Source organism: Atractosteus spatula, unplaced genomic scaffold, assembly GCF_055471065.1.
Source record: "Atractosteus spatula isolate fAtrSpa1 unplaced genomic scaffold, fAtrSpa1.hap1 Scaffold_21, whole genome shotgun sequence".
Taxonomy (NCBI): domain Eukaryota; kingdom Metazoa; phylum Chordata; class Actinopteri; order Semionotiformes; family Lepisosteidae; genus Atractosteus; species Atractosteus spatula.
The window spans coordinates 1-23,397 of NW_028296775.1; the positions used below are offsets into that span (position 1 = coordinate 1).

General features: G+C 50.6%; 5 non-coding genes across 5 annotated transcripts; all 5 read right to left on the minus strand.

Annotated features, from left to right (window-relative positions):
* Nucleotides 1-5,829: 5,829 nt before the first annotated feature.
* Nucleotides 5,830-6,021, minus strand: LOC148808451 (U2 spliceosomal RNA). Its single transcript, XR_016088137.1, has one exon. It is a non-coding gene; the product is annotated as a U2 spliceosomal RNA (small nuclear RNA).
* Nucleotides 6,022-8,706: 2,685 nt separating this feature from the next.
* On the minus strand, nucleotides 8,707-8,897 carry LOC148808452 (U2 spliceosomal RNA). The gene has a single exon (XR_016087994.1). It is a non-coding gene; the product is annotated as a U2 spliceosomal RNA (small nuclear RNA).
* An 813-nt stretch (nucleotides 8,898-9,710) lies between these two features.
* LOC148808453 (U2 spliceosomal RNA) lies at nucleotides 9,711-9,894 on the minus strand. The gene has a single exon (XR_016088132.1). It is a non-coding gene; the product is annotated as a U2 spliceosomal RNA (small nuclear RNA).
* A 6,432-nt stretch (nucleotides 9,895-16,326) lies between these two features.
* Nucleotides 16,327-16,517, minus strand: LOC148808454 (U2 spliceosomal RNA). Its single transcript, XR_016088105.1, has one exon. It is a non-coding gene; the product is annotated as a U2 spliceosomal RNA (small nuclear RNA).
* Nucleotides 16,518-17,326: 809 nt separating this feature from the next.
* Nucleotides 17,327-17,514, minus strand: LOC148808455 (U2 spliceosomal RNA). The gene has a single exon (XR_016088134.1). It is a non-coding gene; the product is annotated as a U2 spliceosomal RNA (small nuclear RNA).
* Between the last annotated feature and the right edge of the window lie 5,883 nt (nucleotides 17,515-23,397).

Genomic DNA, 23,397 nt, shown 5'->3' on the forward strand with positions numbered 1-23,397 from the left:
AGATCCATCATGTCAGGCCGCAAACCTTTGGGTTGAACCCTCCTCCAGGTCTCGGCGGCCACATTCCCCACAATTCTGTCCTCTTCTTGTCCCATTACAGCGCTGTACAGTGCCCTGTGGTTGCGCAGAGTCAGCACATCCTCTGCCACTCGATGCTTCCGGACCCAGGACACCGCATGCCTGTAATGCCACGGTAAGTCCTCCCCGTGCGGGACGTCGTTCCTCCAACAGGTGAGATGTCGCAAGCTGTTGGCAAGCCAAAACTTTACAAAAAACTGGTAACTATGCACTACAGAGTGGCTTAAAGCAACACATAACCCCGACACATATATACAATTTAACTTAATTGGTATATTTGGTACTCCTCTACCTCCCATATCAATTGACCTGTACATATCCTGGCGCTTGATATACTCGTATCTTCTGTTCCAAAGAAAACCAAAAAGTTCCCTAGTGAGATACCTATTATATCTCGCAGGCATCGGGTATACATTCGCCAAGTAAATCAAGGCTGGTAGAATGTCCACTTTTAAAACAGTTGCTTTTTCCACAAAGGTTAAGTGTTTGTCACCCCATCGTAGCAATCGCACCCTTATTGCCTCCAAAGCTTGAAGCCAGTTATGGTGCACCGTTCCCTGCTTTTGGAATGAGATACCCAAAATCCTTAAAGGGCCTCTACAGAAATCCAGGCCATATATGCCCCCTTCTCTGTCTCTCCATGATCCAAAAAACTGAACTTTACTTTTATTTCTGTTTAGCCTGGCCCCTGATACCCTGGCGAAGTCCTCAAAGATGGCCAAAGACCTTTGCAAGCTGTGATCAGCGGTCAACACCAAGGTAACATCATCTGCATACAGAGTCATCTTAACCTGCTCTCCACCACTCCCAGGCAGCAGTAAACCCTCTATGCCTGGGTCCCCGTTTATCATCCTTGCAAATGGTTCCATGTAAAGGACAAACAACAAAGGGGACAGCGGGCAACCTTGCCGTACCCCAGAAAGTTGCCTCACCAGTTTGCCAACAAAACCATTAACCACCACTCTGCTACCCACCTGTGTATATAAAGTCTTCAACCATCCTATAAAAATTGTCCCAAAACCCATCTTTTCCAGCACGCCCCACAAAAAATTGTGCGACACTTTGTCAAAAGCTTTCTCTAAATCTAAGTTTGCTAATATTAGCGGAATATTCCGTTGCTCGGACCACGCTATTGCGTCTCTGATTAATTGGAGAGACCAGTCAATCCTCCTTCCCCGCACGCCACAGGTCTGGTCTTTCCCTACCACTGTCCCCATCACTTCTTTCATGCGGTTAACCAAAACTTTAGCAATCAACTTGTAATCTGTACATAACATCGTGAGCGGCCTCCAATTGCCTAGATCAGTTGCCTGCCCTTTTTTGAACAACAAAGTCAGCACCCCTTCTCGCATCGAGTCTCCTAACATTTTCCTGTTGAAAACCTCGTGCGTTACTTCTAACATTATGGGCCCTATCAAATCCCAAAAAGTTTTATAGAATTCTGCAGGGAGACCATCTACACCAGGCGCCTTCCCATTCTTCATCCCTGCCAGGGCTCCCCTAAGTTCATCTATGGTGATAGGCTTCTCTAAAAGACGCCTGCCACTCTCTGGCACTCGTGAGGAGATGCATCCAAGGGCAGCGGATTCTAAGACTCCTTCTAAGGCTTCTGCTGAGAAGAGATTCTTGTAAAAGGAATAGACCGCTTCTAACATCTCATCAGGGTGCTCTACAATCTTGTCCTGATCTACCCGAACCCCATCCATTCGTCTTTTCTTTTGCCGCCGTCTCACTTGCCTGAATAAAAAAGAAGCACACATCTGCTGTTGTAACAACAGGTCTATTCGTGCTTTGAACAAAAAACTCTTAGCCCTCTGTTTGTGATAAGCCTGCAGTCTAGCTCTGGAAGCCGCCACCTCGTCAAGATTCACTACTGTCCCCTCATTAAGTTGCATGTAGAGATTGTTCAGTTCTTCTTGCAGCAATCTCCCTTCCTTGGCCTCCCTTCTCCTTCGGTTAAGGCTATATTCTTTAGTCTCCTTTCTAATTTTCTTTTTCATTATCTCCCACCAATCCAGGGCAGAGATGTGCCCCTTCTTCGCACACCACCACTCATCCAATTTTAACCTCATGCTTTCCACATACTTTTCCTCCTTCAAAATCTCAACATTCATTCTCCAAATACCTCGACCATACATCCTCTGCGATAGGCACAGCTCAACCTCCACTAACGTGTGGTCAGAGTACCACATCGGACGCGCCGCCGTTGTCTCCACTCTCACCTCTCTTGAAGCAAAAATGTAATCGAGGCGCCTCGCAACTCCTGCTGTGTTCCTCCAGGTGGGCGCCACGGCACCTGCTGTGACTCGTAAAACACAATCCACTAGGTTGAAACGGGTTAGGAGCACACGTAGCTGCTTAGCTCCCACGTCATCCTGTCTACTGAGATCAACGTTAAAATCACCACCGATGACAAGCATCCTATTAGTAGCACATATCGGGTAGAGCTCTTTATAAAAATCCGCTCTCAGTGAACTTATTGCGGGCGCATACACACATACAAACCTAAAGTTATTGTTCCCATAACATACATCCACACTCAGGGCTCTTCCCGGCACTATCACACTACAATTCTCCACAATCATTCCACAGTTACCAAACAAAATGCCCACCCCCGACGAGTGAACCCCACCCACACTCCATTTGGATCCTCCCTTATCCCATTCACGCGAAAAAAACACAACATCCTTCTCATTCTTCAAGTGCGCCTCCTGTAAAAAGCACACCTCAAACTTCAGGTCTTTTAGGGACTGAAAGACAGCAGTTCTCTTGACTCTATCTCTAAGCCCTCTTGTGTTAAGTGTAGCGATCTTCATTTAAGAATAGCTTTTCTCTCTTCCCATCCTCTAATGATATTCATTGCTGCAATATATGCATCTCTCACCTCACTCTCCTTAGACCCGTACACGCATAACCTAGAGACTTTCCTTGATCTTCCTTCACTGTCTAACTTAACACCCGGAAAAGCTTTCGGAATGTTTTTTAGCCCACCAGCTCGTACCGGGAACCGCACATTTCCATTCATCCATTCACACTGCCTGAGAAAATTAGCAGACGCGTCCAACTCCTTCGTTATTTTACCCTCTGTTCTAATTACCCCAGCTGCAAATGCCTCCTTAGCCATACCCCCATTGCTTCTCCACCGTTTCTCTATGTCTGAAAAGAGGATTTTCTTGACAACTATTTCAGCATGCGTTTTCCCAAACACCTGGAACCGCTGAATGTCCCTCCCTACAAGTACACACTCATACTTGATTTCTTTTTTTTGAATCTCTTGCTCCTCAAACCCAACAGGCCACTGGACCTTATTTTTCTTCTCATCCCATTTGCAGGCTTCCACAAAGTCCCGAGGCAACTCCGAATCCAGCCAGAGGCCTTTCTCTTCCTCTTGCCGTGGATCTGCGCCGGATTTCAGAGCTTGGGTGAGTATTGAAACTCCACTTTCGTGAGTGCCTGCCGTTTCAGGAACACATGGTGTCTCGTCGAAATCTGAGGAAGCGCTACCGCGAAGCTCCACTGCCTCTTCTTCTCGAATCTCCCCTTCTTCTTCCCCCTCGGCTGAAGGTAAGTTGTCTCCTTGGGTCCCAGACTCAGGCCTGTCACTGTGTGATGAGCCCACCCGTTCTCTGCCCGCTTTCTTTGCGGAAAGCTCTTCTGACCCCACAGATTTCCTCTTCGCAGTTCTCCTTGCCGTGGCTGCGCCCCCTTCCTCCTCCTCCCTCTCATCCATCTCTTCTCCCCAACTCTGCCTTCTAGCCAGTGGTTCCGCTTGCGCCACCTCCTCGGCCGCTCGTTTTAAAAAAGCCAGCCCAGGCGTTCCGGCACTGCTCTCACCACTTGGTTGACCTGTCTCCATTTCTTCATTCTGCACCTGCACAGCATTACCTCCAGCAACCCCTTCTTCAGCTGCCTCCTGCTCTGATGGCGTGTTCACAACCGAAACCGCCACCCTGCCTCCATCTTCTGCTCTACCTCCTTCACCTTCATGGTCAGCAGAGTCGGTTTTCTCAGCCCTCAAGGACTTACTAATGGCAGCCGAGTAGCTGCCAGCCTTCCTGGGGCATTCCCTAAAAACATGACCTCGCTTTCCACAGAGGTTACACTTGATTTCCTCCGTACACAGAGACGAGGTGTGCCCAATCCCATCACACCGCCTACATATTTGAGTCTCACAGTTGAGGGCCATATGCCCTTCCTGCCCACACCGCCTGCAAGCGAGGGGCTGTCCCGGGTAAAACAGGTATCCCCGATCTGAGCCAATTGCAAATGTCGCCGGTGGATGCGCCAAACCGTCTGCTGCTTGCTCGCTGAACCTGAACCTCACTCGGTATCTCCAGTTCCCAGTCCAGTATTTTTTCCGGTCTATTTGCTTAACCCCTTCACCTTGCACATCCACAAAGCGCTTGAGAAACATCAAAATGTCTCCTTCCACAACATAAGGGTTAAACATATGAACAGTCAGCCACCGCACTTCCCTTGCAAACAATGGCTCTATATAAAAGTCCTTTAGCGGCTCCTCATTCCGTTGCGCATTTATAGTTGCCCATACTTCCTTACATCGTACATCAGAGATTAATGAAAGGTCGTATACCTTTTTCCCGGGAAAACTCTGCAGGCAGAAGGTGTCCTCCCATCGCACTCCCAAAGCCGTTTCAAGGACCAAATCTTCAAAAACGTCCCGGTAGATGAAATCCTGGTTTCCGCAATCCTCCTTCAAAACAAAACGAATGGTGTTCCGCAACTTCGCCTCCCTGCCGCTCGGTCTTCTCTCCATCTCTCCAGGTATGGCCGGATCCGTCTCCGCCACAAGAAAAAAAAGCTCCTGCCTAGCCTATAGGCAGGCTCAGAAAAAAGCCTTCACCTTCCTTCCTCTTGACTGTTCCCCCAGCCGCGGGCCTGCCACGTACTGGTATCGCAGCCAAAAGGCCGAGAAGCGATACCCCCAAAGGCGCGGACCGACGCGCGGGCGTTCCGCTGGCGCACAGTGGCGCAGGCCGACTCTCCTCTGGAGCCCGGGACCCGCGCAGCTGCCGGCCTCCCTGCAGCCAGAGGCCTGCCGCCGGACTCTGCTCCCCCTCTCTCTTGCCTGCCTGCCTTCCTGCCAGTCCCGGGCGGGGGCCCTGCTCTTTGATCTTCTGTCAACGGCCCGACAACGACCGCAGCCGCGGGGGGCGCCAGCCGCCCGGCCTCCTTAGCTTAGGCCCCTCCCACCGGCAGCAGCTGTGCCCAACCAGCTGCAAGCGAAAGCGGACCGCCAGCACCTGCGGGCAGAGGCAAGGGGCAGCTCTCTCTCTCGGGAGGGACGGGGACGCGCGCGCACACACACACGCCTGCCTGCCTGCCTGCCTGCCTGCGGAAAAAAAAGAAAGAAAAGGTGTATATACTAAGTTTTTTGGAGGGAAAACGCCCGGCTGTCGAAAGGGGCCCGCCTGCAAGGACGGGGACACACACACACACACACACACACACACACACACACACACAAGCCACGCCTGCCTCCCAGGGAAAAGGAGGAAAAAACTAAGTTTTTTGGAGGGAAAACGCACGGGAGCCGAAAAGGGGGCCGGCCTGCTGGCCGAGAGAGTCGAGGCGCGGGAAAGCGCACCGAGGGAGCACGGGAACGGGGAGGGGGAGAGAGAGACACAGAGGCACAGAGACACACGGATGGACGAGAGACGAGACCGGAGAGGAAGGAGCTCCGGTCCACCTCGCTTGCTTGCTAGCTACGTCTGTCTTTTCACCGCTGAGAGAAGGTAGTGCACCGTTCCCGGAGGCGCTGCAATACCGGGCCGATGCGTGGAGAGGACGGAGCAAGCTCCTGATCCAGCTCCCTGTTCCAAAAATCCGTTTAATATGTGGTCCCCCGATGGGGGACGTATCAGATATTAAACTGATAAGAACAGATTTTTTTTTTTTTTTTTTTATATTTTATTGAAAATCAGTTCATTAAAGTTCGTTTTTTTTCACATTCACATAAGTTTCAACCAAATATATAAGTACGACATACTGAAATCTAATAAAACATAAAGCAAAACAAACTCAACCCAGAATAACAAACCCGTACAACAAGTCATGGTAACATATCATACATAAACTATCATAACCAAGTCTTCATCTTATTCTAAACAAAACCATTGTCGTTCAAACTTAAAACCCCAAAAAACCTGATCCTCAACCCGCCCATCTCAATACACAAGAATTCGTAACCTCCCAATCATATACTTCATCAAACCCAAACAGCCCTCATTTCCTTAATCCCGCCCCTTATGCAAATTTCCTTCTGCTCTTATATACTGCCTCAACCACATTCAACTTTCTTCCTTACACTGTCTTCACACCGCCCACTATTACTCACATTAACACTCCTCCGTCCGTTCTCAACACTCTCGTTTCTCTGTCTATTTCCCAAAATTCCTGCCCATGTCACATACTCCTCAACTGATTCATCCACACTACTAACACTCGAAGATTCATTCACACCACTCCCACTGTCTCCGTCTGTATCGTTAAATCGTACATTCACCACTCTCTTTCTAACTCTTTTCACTCTCCCCTTCCGTTGAATTTCCTCAACTTTGGATTCCATTGCATTTTCCTCTCTCCCCGTACAAGTACAATCACTGTCCTCACACTGCACAAAAACTCCAATGTCATACACATCACCTGGTCCATTCACACTGCGTCCAGTCATGTCCTCTACACTCTGCCTAATCGTAAAAACAGGTTCTATCACACTTTCATGTCTCCCCATCCCCTTCTGCTCTGTCAAACCACCGATGTCCTCTACACTATACGCAATCGAAAAACCAGGTCCTGTCACACTTTCCGTTCTCCCCATCCCCTTCTGTTCTGTCAAACCACCCTTCTGTTTCCCCTCCTTACAATTCACAACCCTATGCCCCATCTTCCCACACGCATAACACTGCACACAAGCCCTTGTCTCATGACCTCTTGACCCACATCGACTGCAACACACTGTCCCACATTGTGACGCAAAATGTCCCGGCTCCATACACCTCCAGCATGTAAGGGGTTGGCCTGGATACTCCAGGTACCCTTTCTCCGTTCCAATTGTAAAGGACGCTGGGGGGTGGATTACCCCCTCTCTCCCTTCTCGCAGCCTCATCCAATAAATCCTTTTCCCAGTCCAGACCTTGTCATCTTCATCAAGCTCCTTCTTCCCTTTTCCCTGTAGAAACACAAACTGCTCCAAAAGGCTCACGATGTCTTCCTCCGCAATGAAGGGGTCCGACACGTGAACCGTCATGCGTTTTAGTTCTCCAGCAAACATCGGGTCCACCTGGAAGAGGCTCAAGGGGGCCTCCTTCCTCCTGGCTTGCACCTTTTCCCACAGTTCAAAACAAAGCATTTCCGTCGTCATCGTCAAATCAAAAATCCCTCTAGAACAAAAGTCTTGCAAACAAAACACATCTGACATTTTAACATCCAGCAACTGTTTCAAAATCAAAGTCTTAAACTTAACTCTTGTCCATTGGTCCAGTCCATCCCGGCTCCTCAGTGAAAAGCGGAGGGAATTCTTCCTCCGCTCCTTCCTCAGCCCAACAAATCCAGCCATGTTCCGCAACCGATTCCAACCAACTCCAACAAAACGCCGTCGCCGTCCAGTCGATCCACCGCTTCAAAAATCCTCCGTGTCACTGCTCCGATCCTCCTGGTTCCGCTCTCCACGATCCCGTTTCAGTCCATCCAGTCCATCCGGCCTCTCCTCGCCTTCCCGACCCCCTGGACTAAGACCTCGGAATTGCGGGCTTGCCGGCTTAAACCTTGATCTTAGCCAAAAGGCCGAGAAGCGATACCCCCAAAGGCGCGGACCGACGCGCGGGCGTTCCGCTGGCGCACAGTGGCGCAGGCCGACTCTCCTCTGGAGCCCGGGACCCGCGCAGCTGCCGGCCTCCCTGCAGCCAGAGGCCTGCCGCCGGACTCTGCTCCCCCTCTCTCTTGCCTGCCTGCCTTCCTGCCAGTCCCGGGCGGGGGCCCTGCTCTTTGATCTTCTGTCAACGGCCCGACAACGACCGCAGCCGCGGGGGGCGCCAGCCGCCCGGCCTCCTTAGCTTAGGCCCCTCCCACCGGCAGCAGCTGTGCCCAACCAGCTGCAAGCGAAAGCGGACCGCCAGCACCTGCGGGCAGAGGCAAGGGGCAGCTCTCTCTCTCGGGAGGGACGGGGACGCGCGCGCACACACACACGCCTGCCTGCCTGCCTGCCTGCCTGCGGAAAAAAAAGAAAGAAAAGGTGTATATACTAAGTTTTTTGGAGGGAAAACGCCCGGCTGTCGAAAGGGGCCCGCCTGCAAGGACGGGGACACACACACACACACACACACACACACACACACACACACAAGCCACGCCTGCCTCCCAGGGAAAAGGAGGAAAAAACTAAGTTTTTTGGAGGGAAAACGCACGGGAGCCGAAAAGGGGGCCGGCCTGCTGGCCGAGAGAGTCGAGGCGCGGGAAAGCGCACCGAGGGAGCACGGGAACGGGGAGGGGGAGAGAGAGACACAGAGGCACAGAGACACACGGATGGACGAGAGACGAGACCGGAGAGGAAGGAGCTCCGGTCCACCTCGCTTGCTTGCTAGCTACGTCTGTCTTTTCACCGCTGAGAGAAGGTAGTGCACCGTTCCCGGAGGCGCTGCAATACCGGGCCGATGCGTGGAGAGGACGGAGCAAGCTCCTGATCCAGCTCCCTGTTCCAAAAATCCGTTTAATATGTGGTCCCCCGATGGGGGACGTATCAGATATTAAACTGATAAGAACAGATACTACACTTGATCTTAGCCAAAAGGCCGAGAAGCGATACCCCCAAAGGCGCGGACCGACGCGCGGGCGTTCCGCTGGCGCACAGTGGCGCAGGCCGACTCTCCTCTGGAGCCCGGGACCCGCGCAGCTGCCGGCCTCCCTGCAGCCAGAGGCCTGCCGCCGGACTCTGCTCCCCCTCTCTCTTGCCTGCCTGCCTTCCTGCCAGTCCCGGGCGGGGGCCCTGCTCTTTGATCTTCTGTCAACGGCCCGACAACGACCGCAGCCGCGGGGGGCGCCAGCCGCCCGGCCTCCTTAGCTTAGGCCCCTCCCACCGGCAGCAGCTGTGCCCAACCAGCTGCAAGCGAAAGCGGACCGCCAGCACCTGCGGGCAGAGGCAAGGGGCAGCTCTCTCTCTCGGGAGGGACGGGGACGCGCGCGCACACACACACGCCTGCCTGCCTGCCTGCCTGCCTGCGGAAAAAAAAGAAAGAAAAGGTGTATATACTAAGTTTTTTGGAGGGAAAACGCCCGGCTGTCGAAAGGGGCCCGCCTGCAAGGACGGGGACACACACACACACACACACACACACACACACACACACACAAGCCACGCCTGCCTCCCAGGGAAAAGGAGGAAAAAACTAAGTTTTTTGGAGGGAAAACGCACGGGAGCCGAAAAGGGGGCCGGCCTGCTGGCCGAGAGAGTCGAGGCGCGGGAAAGCGCACCGAGGGAGCACGGGAACGGGGAGGGGGAGAGAGAGACACAGAGGCACAGAGACACACGGATGGACGAGAGACGAGACCGGAGAGGAAGGAGCTCCGGTCCACCTCGCTTGCTTGCTAGCTACGTCTGTCTTTTCACCGCTGAGAGAAGGTAGTGCACCGTTCCCGGAGGCGCTGCAATACCGGGCCGATGCGTGGAGAGGACGGAGCAAGCTCCTGATCCAGCTCCCTGTTCCAAAAATCCGTTTAATATGTGGTCCCCCGATGGGGGACGTATCAGATATTAAACTGATAAGAACAGATTTTTTTTTTTTTTTTTTATTACAAAAGTATAAAACTTACATCAAAAATACATAAACAGAGTCCAAGACATTAAACATTACCATCGTACATCATTGAAACAGAAAAACAGGGTTCAACACAAAATTACATACATATTCTTACAACAAAACTAAACCCTTCCACCTCTCCCGGGCAGCGTGATATCCCCACCTCTGTGTATCTCTTTTTATTCGGCATTTTATTTCATGTAGTACTTTCTGATAGACGCTGTGCACCGTTATTACTTTCCCCTTTTTAATCAGAATGTCCCGAGCCGTCCACATCTCTGCTTTAATCATACTTATTATCAACCATAGTAAAAAGTTGACGCTGCCCACTTTGCCCCCCCCCTTTATTCCATACAGCACTACTGCCATTGAGATACTAAAAGATTCGTCCAACAGCCTGAAGAAGCGATTACATTTCTTCCAAACTTTTTGTGCAAAACCACACTCCATTAAAGCATGTTTAATTGTCTCAGGGCTCTTACATCCCTCTCTTGGACATGTTGCAGACCTTGTCAATTTGTGCTTATAGAGCACTTCTCTAACCGGCAATCTTCCCCACACAATTCTCCAATTAAGATCAATAAACTTATGGTCCAAACCCCGTGGCTGGATTCGGGACCACACAGCTTCTTTTCCTCTCCGCTCTGCCGGAACCTTGGTTGTCTCTATTATTTGCTGGTATAGACATCTGTGTTTCAGTAATATCGAGGCGTCCCCCTTGTCCCAATATTTCCTCATCCACCCTGTTGCATGTTTATAATACCAGGGGAGGTCTCCCCCGTGCGGCACAGCGTTCGACCATGTCACCACCATTCTCATATGCTGCGCCAGCCAAAATCTCACAAAATACTGATAAGCATGATTCACAGGTGAGTTCAAAGCAACACACAGGTTAGACACATAGATACAGTCCAACTTCATTGGAAAGTCAGGGACTTCTCTGCCACCCTGTTCTATTTGTCGAACCATATCCACTCTTTTAATGTATTCGTATTTCCCTCCCCATATAAAACGAAACACCTCACCAACTAAAAGGCGTCTGTACCTTGCCGGCAGTGGGTACACGTATACCAAATATACTAAAAGCGGTAAAATGTCGACTTTCAAGATTAAAACCTTCCCAACTAGGGTCAGCTTTAACTTGCTCCATAATCCCAGCTTCCTTCTGACTTCCTTGATTCTAGAGGCCCAGTTGCATTGCCCCGATCCCCTCCGTAAAAAGTCAAGACCCAAGATCTTGATGGGTCCTGTACATAATCTAAAACCACTGGCCCACTGCTGTGATATCTCGCTAGAACCAAAAGCCTTCACCGTACTTTTCTCTGCATTTAGACAGGCGCCCGATGCTCTCGCAAAGACTTTAAAAACATCCAAAGCGAAGGTCAAACTAGATGTTGTGCCTGCTAATAAAGTTACATCATCTGCATACATGGTTAATTTAACTCTTTCGCCTCCGCTCCCAGGCAAGATCAAGCCATCTATTTTGTCCTCTCTTCTAATTGCACATGCGAAAGGCTCTATGTAGATCGCAAATAACAAAGGCGAGAGAGGGCAACCTTGCCTCACTCCGGCTTTCTGGTTGATAAAATCTCCTATCCAACCATTCACTGCCGCTCTGCTCCCCACGTCGTTGTATAGGGTTCTGATCCAGCTGATCACCGTTGGTCCAAAACCTAAGTTCTCCAAAACCAGCCATAAGAATTTGTGCGAGACCCTGTCAAAAGCCTTCTCCAGATCTAAGTTGGCTAATAATAGAGGAACCTTCCTCTGTTCAGCCCATGATACAGCATCCCTTAATAACTGCAGGGTCCATTTTCCCGACCTCCCTTTCACTCCACTAGTCTGGTCCTTGCCTATTATGCTCGGCATCACCTGAGCTACACGATAGACAAGCGCTTTTGCCATTATCTTATAATCAGCGCATAAAAGCGTTAGGGGCCTCCAGTTTTTCAAGGACGTACGGTCTCCTTTCTTAAAAATCAGGGTTAAAATGCCTTCCCTCATGGACTTACCCATACGTTCCTTGCTAAAAATCTCTTTTATTAGTTCCAAAAGAAAAGGGCCTAAAATTCTCCAGAAAGTGCCATAGAACTCTACTGGAATTCCATCGACCCCCGGCACCTTCCCCCTTTTCAGAGACTTCATCGCCTCTTCCAGCTCAAGCAGTTCAAAAGGTTTTTCCAAATCAGCTTTCTGTTCTTCTGACAGGGTTGTCTGCAAGTTCTGAAGTATCGCTCCCGCTGCTTCCCTTTCACTTACCTTTTCTGAAAAAAGGTTCCCATAAAAACTAGATACTTCTCGCAGCATTCCCTCTTGATCTGTAATCTGTCCACCACCAGAGTCAGAGACAGCTTGTAATACTCTCTTCTCCTGCCTCTTTCGAATCTTGTTAAAGAAAAAGGTAGAACATGTCTCATATTTTTCTAGAAACTCCACCCTCGCTCTGAACAGAAAATCTCTTGCCCTCTTCTCATAATACTCCTTTATCTGTTTGACAAGAGTTGTAACTTTTTTCTCACTAGAGGGCGCTGTACCATTTCCACTGTTATAGGCTTTCTCCAAATCTCTCTCGAGATTCTCTAATTCCTCCTTCTCCTCCTTCCTCCTCTCCCTACAGTATTTCCTGGAGATCTTTCCTATCACCATCTTGGCTTCTTCCCAGATCTCTACTAGAGATCTGTCGTCCGGTCTTTTATTCAGAAACCTTGTTAAAAACCTTTCCATCTTCTTTATGTACTTCGTTTCTTCCAGAACCGAACAATTTAATCTCCAGACCCCTCTTCCAAAATTAATTCCAAAATCCACTATCCCAACATTCACAACACAATGGTCAGAGAACCAAACTGGAGTGACTTTAACGGTTCCCACCTTGATTGTGCTAGATACGAAAACATAGTCTAGTTTTCTGCACACACCCCTCGTGTTGCTCCAGGTACATCCCACTTGGGGTGGGATACTCATTTTATGACTGTCCTTCAAACTGTACATTCTCAAAATATTCTTTACCTTTCGGGCATCCCCATCCTTCTCATTATCAATATCAATATTAAAATCCCCGCCAATCACTACAGCCTTGTTTGTCACACATAAAGGACCCAAATTAGTCAAGAAATCCCTCCTTTCCCTAATTGCAGCTGGAGCATACACACACACAAACCTACCGTCTATCCCGTTGACCCTCGCATCCACACACAACAACCTTCCCGGCTCACTCACCCTCACCTCTCCGCATTCCGTTTGAGGGTTCCCGAACAGGATCCCTACCCCGGTAGAGTTTACCTTTCCAATGCTCCACCTTGAGGGGCCACGGTCCCACAAGGCGGACAGCGTCTCCTTATCTCTTTCATCCTTGATATGTACCTCCTGTAAAAAACACACAGTCGGTTTCAAATCTCTGATATATTCAAAAACAGCCACTCTCTTAGCCCTATCACGCAGCCCTCGCACATTAATTGTCAAGATGCTGCTCATTGAAAAAAAGGGTTAAGTCCAGGCTTTTTGGGCTCTCCCCTCACCCTCTTTGATATATGCCTGTAATTCTGATCCGCATCTAATCACGTCCTCCTTCTTTTTACCTTCAAGGCTCATCCCCAGCACTTCCCTTCCACTATGATCAAAAGTGATCTTAACACTGCTGAACTGCCTGAGGATGTCCTTAATTTTCTCAAACCCTTTCGGGTATCTCACCCCCTCCCTGTACCATGTAGTTTGCTTAAGGAAAGCACTGGTGGTCTCGATATCAAGCCTCCAGAGGCTTCCTGTCTGCCACACCTTCCGGCGTAACTCCTCATACCTCCGCTGGCGGTCTTTCCTAGCTAAATCCCCAGCCTTTTGGGCCTCCCTATCCTTAATTAGGTCCACCAGAACCTGCTGCGCAGCCATAGCGGACTTCTGTTCCCTACTTGTGATCCTAATTAGGTTTTTGCCCTCTACTTCAAAGACCACGCCCTCTTGTACTAATTTAACCAAATTTGGGACAGATGTAAAATCAATCTGCCCCTCCTCATTTATTTTCTGCTCAGACAGAAAGTCCTCTGTCGCAGCCACTATCAGTCCAACTAAGCCACAGGGTCGTTTACTGTGGCCCAAAAAACTTTCTGTCTGTTTTTCAGGTTCCATACTTGTCTGAGGAGCCGTGTCAGCAACCACCTCAGGGGTTGAGACCTCCTCGCTACTTCCTCCCATTTCTAATTTCCTTTTTGCAGTTCCACCAGTTCGTTCCACCTCTTCTCTGACCCCTATGGTTTGCTCAATGTTGCTCATTATGTCCTGCATGGCCTCAAGGTTTTTGGCCGTCCGAGCAGCAATGTCCTCTACTGTTGCTGAACCATCTTCCGCGTCTACCTCTGGATCCGGGGTGGGACTTCTGCTCTCTAGCTCCCGATCTTCCACCGATTTCTGCCTCCCCCCGTCTGCTGCTTCTCTCCCTGTATCCTCCTCTGTTTCTTCTGACACTCCAGTCGCCTCCTCTCCCTTCTCTGTACCTGAAACAGAAAGGGACAAAGAAGGCCCAGCAACCCCAGACACGCCCCCTGCTGCCTCCCTGCTTACCGAGATATGGCTCAGAGGGCAGTCCTTATACAAATGGCCATTCTCCCCGCACAGGTTGCATGTCTTTGTCGCCTTGCAGTCTGCTCCCAGATGTCCCGTTTTCCCGCAGCGTTTGCACATCAGCTCCCTGCAATTAGCTGCGAAATGTCCCTCACCTCCACACCTCCTGCATGTCAGTGGTTGTCCCGGGTAACTGAGGTATCCACGATTCGCTCCAATAAAAAACATCGCAGGGGGATGCAAAAAACCGTCTTCTTGAGTGCTGGCAGTCCTCAAACGGGCAAAAAACCTAATCTTCCCTGTCCAATACCTATTTCTGTCCATTATTTTGGTTCCTTTGGCTGTTAAGTCCACAAAACGCTTCAGAAATACCTCAATGTCTTCTTCGGGCACATAGGGATTAAACATCTGGACAATCAGAGGTCTGTTTTCTCTTATAAACAAAGGTTCCACAATATAATCACATAATGGCTTCTCCTCTTTTTTAGTTTTGGCTGTCTCCCAGACTTTTTGGCAAACCGCTCTGCTGGTCAAGAACAGGTCATAGGTCTTTTTCCCCAAAAAATCTTGAAAACAATACACATCAGTGGGACTCAGACCAAAGACACCACGAATGATATCATCCCCAAAAATTTCTCTGTCCCTCAAAACTCTTTCTCCAGCTTCTTCCTTCTGCACAAACCTAATTGTGTGTCTCAACTGACCTTCACGACTGCCAGCGCCCTCTAGTGGTCTTCCCGCCGAACTTCTAGATGAAGCCGCAGCTGCTGCATAACTTCTTCCTCCCTCCTTCGCAGGTCCTTTTCCAGTTCTTCCACGGTCTTCTCCGGCCAGGGTCCTCCCTGCCGTATCAAAAGCGCCTTCAGGAGCCGGCTCCATCCCTCCGTCCTCTCCGCTCCGCCGCTCCATCTGGTGGGTTGTAGAAATCGTCCGCCGCCGCTGCCGCCGCCACCGATGCTCTCCTCTCTCCTCTCCGCCGCTGCTCTCTCGGTCTCCCAGCTAAGTCCTCAGACCGCGGTCATGCCACGTATCTTCAGATCTTAGCCAAAAGGCCGAGAAGCGATACCCCCAAAGGCGCGGACCGACGCGCGGGCGTTCCGCTGGCGCACAGTGGCGCAGGCCGACTCTCCTCTGGAGCCCGGGACCCGCGCAGCTGCCGGCCTCCCTGCAGCCAGAGGCCTGCCGCCGGACTCTGCTCCCCCTCTCTCTTGCCTGCCTGCCTTCCTGCCAGTCCCGGGCGGGGGCCCTGCTCTTTGATCTTCTGTCAACGGCCCGACAACGACCGCAGCCGCGGGGGGCGCCAGCCGCCCGGCCTCCTTAGCTTAGGCCCCTCCCACCGGCAGCAGCTGTGCCCAACCAGCTGCAAGCGAAAGCGGACCGCCAGCACCTGCGGGCAGAGGCAAGGGGCAGCTCTCTCTCTCGGGAGGGACGGGGACGCGCGCGCACACACACACGCCTGCCTGCCTGCCTGCCTGCCTGCCTGCCTGCGGAAAAAAAAGAAAGAAAAGGTGTATATACTAAGTTTTTTGGAGGGAAAACGCCCGGCTGTCGAAAGGGGCCCGCCTGCAAGGACGGGGACACACACACACACACACACACACACACACACACACACACAAGCCACGCCTGCCTCCCAGGGAAAAGGAGGAAAAAACTAAGTTTTTTGGAGGGAAAACGCACGGGAGCCGAAAAGGGGGCCGGCCTGCTGGCCGAGAGAGTCGAGGCGCGGGAAAGCGCACCGAGGGAGCACGGGAACGGGGAGGGGGAGAGAGAGACACAGAGGCACAGAGACACACGGATGGACGAGAGACGAGACCGGAGAGGAAGGAGCTCCGGTCCACCTCGCTTGCTTGCTAGCTACGTCTGTCTTTTCACCGCTGAGAGAAGGTAGTGCACCGTTCCCGGAGGCGCTGCAATACCGGGCCGATGCGTGGAGAGGACGGAGCAAGCTCCTGATCCAGCTCCCTGTTCCAAAAATCCGTTTAATATGTGGTCCCCCGATGGGGGACGTATCAGATATTAAACTGATAAGAACAGATACTACACTTGATCTTAGCCAAAAGGCCGAGAAGCGATACCCCCAAAGGCGCGGACCGACGCGCGGGCGTTCCGCTGGCGCACAGTGGCGCAGGCCGACTCTCCTCTGGAGCCCGGGACCCGCGCAGCTGCCGGCCTCCCTGCAGCCAGAGGCCTGCCGCCGGACTCTGCTCCCCCTCTCTCTTGCCTGCCTGCCTTCCTGCCAGTCCCGGGCGGGGGCCCTGCTCTTTGATCTTCTGTCAACGGCCCGACAACGACCGCAGCCGCGGGGGGCGCCAGCCGCCCGGCCTCCTTAGCTTAGGCCCCTCCCACCGGCAGCAGCTGTGCCCAACCAGCTGCAAGCGAAAGCGGACCGCCAGCACCTGCGGGCAGAGGCAAGGGGCAGCTCTCTCTCTCGGGAGGGACGGGGACGCGCGCGCACACACACACGCCTGCCTGCCTGCCTGCCTGCCTGCGGAAAAAAAAGAAAGAAAAGGTGTATATACTAAGTTTTTTGGAGGGAAAACGCCCGGCTGTCGAAAGGGGCCCGCCTGCAAGGACGGGGACACACACACACACACACACACACACACACACACACAAGCCACGCCTGCCTCCCAGGGAAAAGGAGGAAAAAACTAAGTTTTTTGGAGGGAAAACGCACGGGAGCCGAAAAGGGGGCCGGCCTGCTGGCCGAGAGAGTCGAGGCGCGGGAAAGCGCACCGAGGGAGCACGGGAACGGGGAGGGGGAGAGAGAGACACAGAGGCACAGAGACACACGGATGGACGAGAGACGAGACCGGAGAGGAAGGAGCTCCGGTCCACCTCGCTTGCTTGCTAGCTACGTCTGTCTTTTCACCGCTGAGAGAAGGTAGTGCACCGTTCCCGGAGGCGCTGCAATACCGGGCCGATGCGTGGAGAGGACGGAGCAAGCTCCTGATCCAGCTCCCTGTTCCAAAAATCCGTTTAATATGTGGTCCCCCGATGGGGGACGTATCAGATATTAAACTGATAAGAACAGATTTTTTTTTTTTTTTTTTTTTTATTACAAAAGTATAAAACTTACATCAAAAATACATAAACAGAGTCCAAGACATTAAACATTACCATCGTACATCATTGAAACAGAAAAACAGGGTTCAACACAAAATTACATACATATTCTTACAACAAAACTAAACCCTTCCACCTCTCCCGGGCAGCGTGATATCCCCACCTCTGTGTATCTCTTTTTATTCGGCATTTTATTTCATGTAGTACTTTCTGATAGACGCTGTGCACCGTTATTACTTTCCCCTTTTTAATCAGAATGTCCCGAGCCGTCCACATCTCTGCTTTAATCATACTTATTATCAACCATAGTAAAAAGTTGACGCTGCCCACTTTGCCCCCCCCCTTTATTCCATACAGCACTACTGCCATTGAGATACTAAAAGATTCGTCCAACAGCCTGAAGAAGCGATTACATTTCTTCCAAACTTTTTGTGCAAAACCACACTCCATTAAAGCATGTTTAATTGTCTCAGGGCTCTTACATCCCTCTCTTGGACATGTTGCAGACCTTGTCAATTTGTGCTTATAGAGCACTTCTCTAACCGGCAATCTTCCCCACACAATTCTCCAATTAAGATCAATAAACTTATGGTCCAAACCCCGTGGCTGGATTCGGGACCACACAGCTTCTTTTCCTCTCCGCTCTGCCGGAACCTTGGTTGTCTCTATTATTTGCTGGTATAGACATCTGTGTTTCAGTAATATCGAGGCGTCCCCCTTGTCCCAATATTTCCTCATCCACCCTGTTGCATGTTTATAATACCAGGGGAGGTCTCCCCCGTGCGGCACAGCGTTCGACCATGTCACCACCATTCTCATATGCTGCGCCAGCCAAAATCTCACAAAATACTGATAAGCATGATTCACAGGTGAGTTCAAAGCAACACACAGGTTAGACACATAGATACAGTCCAACTTCATTGGAAAGTCAGGGACTTCTCTGCCACCCTGTTCTATTTGTCGAACCATATCCACTCTTTTAATGTATTCGTATTTCCCTCCCCATATAAAACGAAACACCTCACCAACTAAAAGGCGTCTGTACCTTGCCGGCAGTGGGTACACGTATACCAAATACACTAAAAGCGGTAAAATGTCGACTTTCAAGATTAAAACCTTCCCAACTAGGGTCAGCTTTAACTTGCTCCATAATCCCAGCTTCCTTCTGACTTCCTTGATTCTAGAGGCCCAGTTGCATTGCCCCGATCCCCTCCGTAAAAAGTCAAGACCCAAGATCTTGATGGGTCCTGTACATAATCTAAAACCACTGGCCCACTGCTGTGATATCTCGCTAGAACCAAAAGCCTTCACCGTACTTTTCTCTGCATTTAGACAGGCGCCCGATGCTCTCGCAAAGACTTTAAAAACATCCAAAGCGAAGGTCAAACTAGATGTTGTGCCTGCTAATAAAGTTACATCATCTGCATACATGGTTAATTTAACTCTTTCGCCTCCGCTCCCAGGCAAGATCAAGCCATCTATTTTGTCCTCTCTTCTAATTGCACATGCGAAAGGCTCTATGTAGATCGCAAATAACAAAGGCGAGAGAGGGCAACCTTGCCTCACTCCGGCTTTCTGGTTGATAAAATCTCCTATCCAACCATTCACTGCCGCTCTGCTCCCCACGTCGTTGTATAGGGTTCTGATCCAGCTGATCACCGTTGGTCCAAAACCTAAGTTCTCCAAAACCAGCCATAAGAATTTGTGCGAGACCCTGTCAAAAGCCTTCTCCAGATCTAAGTTGGCTAATAATAGAGGAACCTTCCTCTGTTCAGCCCATGATACAGCATCCCTTAATAACTGCAGGGTCCATTTTCCCGACCTCCCTTTCACTCCACTAGTCTGGTCCTTGCCTATTATGCTCGGCATCACCTGAGCTACACGATAGACAAGCGCTTTTGCCATTATCTTATAATCAGCGCATAAAAGCGTTAGGGGCCTCCAGTTTTTCAAGGACGTACGGTCTCCTTTCTTAAAAATCAGGGTTAAAATGCCTTCCCTCATGGACTTACCCATACGTTCCTTGCTAAAAATCTCTTTTATTAGTTCCAAAAGAAAAGGGCCTAAAATTCTCCAGAAAGTGCCATAGAACTCTACTGGAATTCCATCGACCCCCGGCACCTTCCCCCTTTTCAGAGACTTCATCGCCTCTTCCAGCTCAAGCAGTTCAAAAGGTTTTTCCAAATCAGCTTTCTGTTCTTCTGACAGGGTTGTCTGCAAGTTCTGAAGTATCGCTCCCGCTGCTTCCCTTTCACTTACCTTTTCTGAAAAAAGGTTCCCATAAAAACTAGATACTTCTCGCAGCATTCCCTCTTGATCTGTAATCTGTCCACCACCAGAGTCAGAGACAGCTTGTAATACTCTCTTCTCCTGCCTCTTTCGAATCTTGTTAAAGAAAAAGGTAGAACATGTCTCATATTTTTCTAGAAACTCCACCCTCGCTCTGAACAGAAAATCTCTTGCCCTCTTCTCATAATACTCCTTTATCTGTTTGACAAGAGTTGTAACTTTTTTCTCACTAGAGGGCGCTGTACCATTTCCACTGTTATAGGCTTTCTCCAAATCTCTCTCGAGATTCTCTAATTCCTCCTTCTCCTCCTTCCTCCTCTCCCTACAGTATTTCCTGGAGATCTTTCCTATCACCATCTTGGCTTCTTCCCAGATCTCTACTAGAGATCTGTCGTCCGGTCTTTTATTCAGAAACCTTGTTAAAAACCTTTCCATCTTCTTTATGTACTTCGTTTCTTCCAGAACCGAACAATTTAATCTCCAGACCCCTCTTCCAAAATTAATTCCAAAATCCACTATCCCAACATTCACAACACAATGGTCAGAGAACCAAACTGGAGTGACTTTAACGGTTCCCACCTTGATTGTGCTAGATACGAAAACATAGTCTAGTTTTCTGCACACACCCCTCGTGTTGCTCCAGGTACATCCCACTTGGGGTGGGATACTCATTTTATGACTGTCCTTCAAACTGTACATTCTCAAAATATTCTTTACCTTTCGGGCATCCCCATCCTTCTCATTATCAATATCAATATTAAAATCCCCGCCAATCACTACAGCCTTGTTTGTCACACATAAAGGACCCAAATTAGTCAAGAAATCCCTCCTTTCCCTAATTGCAGCTGGAGCATACACACACACAAACCTACCGTCTATCCCGTTGACCCTCGCATCCACACACAACAACCTTCCCGGCTCACTCACCCTCACCTCTCCGCATTCCGTTTGAGGGTTCCCGAACAGGATCCCTACCCCGGTAGAGTTTACCTTTCCAATGCTCCACCTTGAGGGGCCACGGTCCCACAAGGCGGACAGCGTCTCCTTATCTCTTTCATCCTTGATATGTACCTCCTGTAAAAAACACACAGTCGGTTTCAAATCTCTGATATATTCAAAAACAGCCACTCTCTTAGCCCTATCACGCAGCCCTCGCACATTAATTGTCAAGATGCTGCTCATTGAAAAAAAGGGTTAAGTCCAGGCTTTTTGGGCTCTCCCCTCACCCTCTTTGATATATGCCTGTAATTCTGATCCGCATCTAATCACGTCCTCCTTCTTTTTACCTTCAAGGCTCATCCCCAGCACTTCCCTTCCACTATGATCAAAAGTGATCTTAACACTGCTGAACTGCCTGAGGATGTCCTTAATTTTCTCAAACCCTTTCGGGTATCTCACCCCCTCCCTGTACCATGTAGTTTGCTTAAGGAAAGCACTGGTGGTCTCGATATCAAGCCTCCAGAGGCTTCCTGTCTGCCACACCTTCCGGCGTAACTCCTCATACCTCCGCTGGCGGTCTTTCCTAGCTAAATCCCCAGCCTTTTGGGCCTCCCTATCCTTAATTAGGTCCACCAGAACCTGCTGCGCAGCCATAGCGGACTTCTGTTCCCTACTTGTGATCCTAATTAGGTTTTTGCCCTCTACTTCAAAGACCACGCCCTCTTGTACTAATTTAACCAAATTTGGGACAGATGTAAAATCAATCTGCCCCTCCTCATTTATTTTCTGCTCAGACAGAAAGTCCTCTGTCGCAGCCACTATCAGTCCAACTAAGCCACAGGGTCGTTTACTGTGGCCCAAAAAACTTTCTGTCTGTTTTTCAGGTTCCATACTTGTCTGAGGAGCCGTGTCAGCAACCACCTCAGGGGTTGAGACCTCCTCGCTACTTCCTCCCATTTCTAATTTCCTTTTTGCAGTTCCACCAGTTCGTTCCACCTCTTCTCTGACCCCTATGGTTTGCTCAATGTTGCTCATTATGTCCTGCATGGCCTCAAGGTTTTTGGCCGTCCGAGCAGCAATGTCCTCTACTGTTGCTGAACCATCTTCCGCGTCTACCTCTGGATCCGGGGTGGGACTTCTGCTCTCTAGCTCCCGATCTTCCACCGATTTCTGCCTCCCCCCGTCTGCTGCTTCTCTCCCTGTATCCTCCTCTGTTTCTTCTGACACTCCAGTCGCCTCCTCTCCCTTCTCTGTACCTGAAACAGAAAGGGACAAAGAAGGCCCAGCAACCCCAGACACGCCCCCTGCTGCCTCCCTGCTTACCGAGATATGGCTCAGAGGGCAGTCCTTATACAAATGGCCATTCTCCCCGCACAGGTTGCATGTCTTTGTCGCCTTGCAGTCTGCTCCCAGATGTCCCGTTTTCCCGCAGCGTTTGCACATCAGCTCCCTGCAATTAGCTGCGAAATGTCCCTCACCTCCACACCTCCTGCATGTCAGTGGTTGTCCCGGGTAACTGAGGTATCCACGATTCGCTCCAATAAAAAACATCGCAGGGGGATGCAAAAAACCGTCTTCTTGAGTGCTGGCAGTCCTCAAACGGGCAAAAAACCTAATCTTCCCTGTCCAATACCTATTTCTGTCCATTATTTTGGTTCCTTTGGCTGTTAAGTCCACAAAACGCTTCAGAAATACCTCAATGTCTTCTTCGGGCACATAGGGATTAAACATCTGGACAATCAGAGGTCTGTTTTCTCTTATAAACAAAGGTTCCACAATATAATCACATAATGGCTTCTCCTCTTTTTTAGTTTTGGCTGTCTCCCAGACTTTTTGGCAAACCGCTCTGCTGGTCAAGAACAGGTCATAGGTCTTTTTCCCCAAAAAATCTTGAAAACAATACACATCAGTGGGACTCAGACCAAAGACACCACGAATGATATCATCCCCAAAAATTTCTCTGTCCCTCAAAACTCTTTCTCCAGCTTCTTCCTTCTGCACAAACCTAATTGTGTGTCTCAACTGGCCTTCACGACTGCCAGCGCCCTCTAGTGGTCTTCCCGCCGAGCTTCTAGATGAAGCCGCAGCTGCTGCATAACTTCTTCCTCCCTCCTTCGCAGGTCCTTTTCCAGTTCTTCCACGGTCTTCTCCGGCCAGGGTCCTCCCTGCCGTATCAAAAGCGCCTTCAGGAGCCGGCTCCATCCCTCCGTCCTCTCCGCTCCGCCGCTCCATCTGGTGGGTTGTAGAAATCGTCCGCCGCCGCTGCCGCCGCCGCCGATGCTCTCCTCTCTCCTCTCCGCCGCTGCTCTCTCGGTCTCCCAGCTAAGTCCTCAGACCGCGGTCATGCCACGTATCTTCAGATCTTAGCCAAAAGGCCGAGAAGCGATACCCCCAAAGGCGCGGACCGACGCGCGGGCGTTCCGCTGGCGCACAGTGGCGCAGGCCGACTCTCCTCTGGAGCCCGGGACCCGCGCAGCTGCCGGCCTCCCTGCAGCCAGAGGCCTGCCGCCGGACTCTGCTCCCCCTCTCTCTTGCCTGCCTGCCTTCCTGCCAGTCCCGGGCGGGGGCCCTGCTCTTTGATCTTCTGTCAACGGCCCGACAACGACCGCAGCCGCGGGGGGCGCCAGCCGCCCGGCCTCCTTAGCTTAGGCCCCTCCCA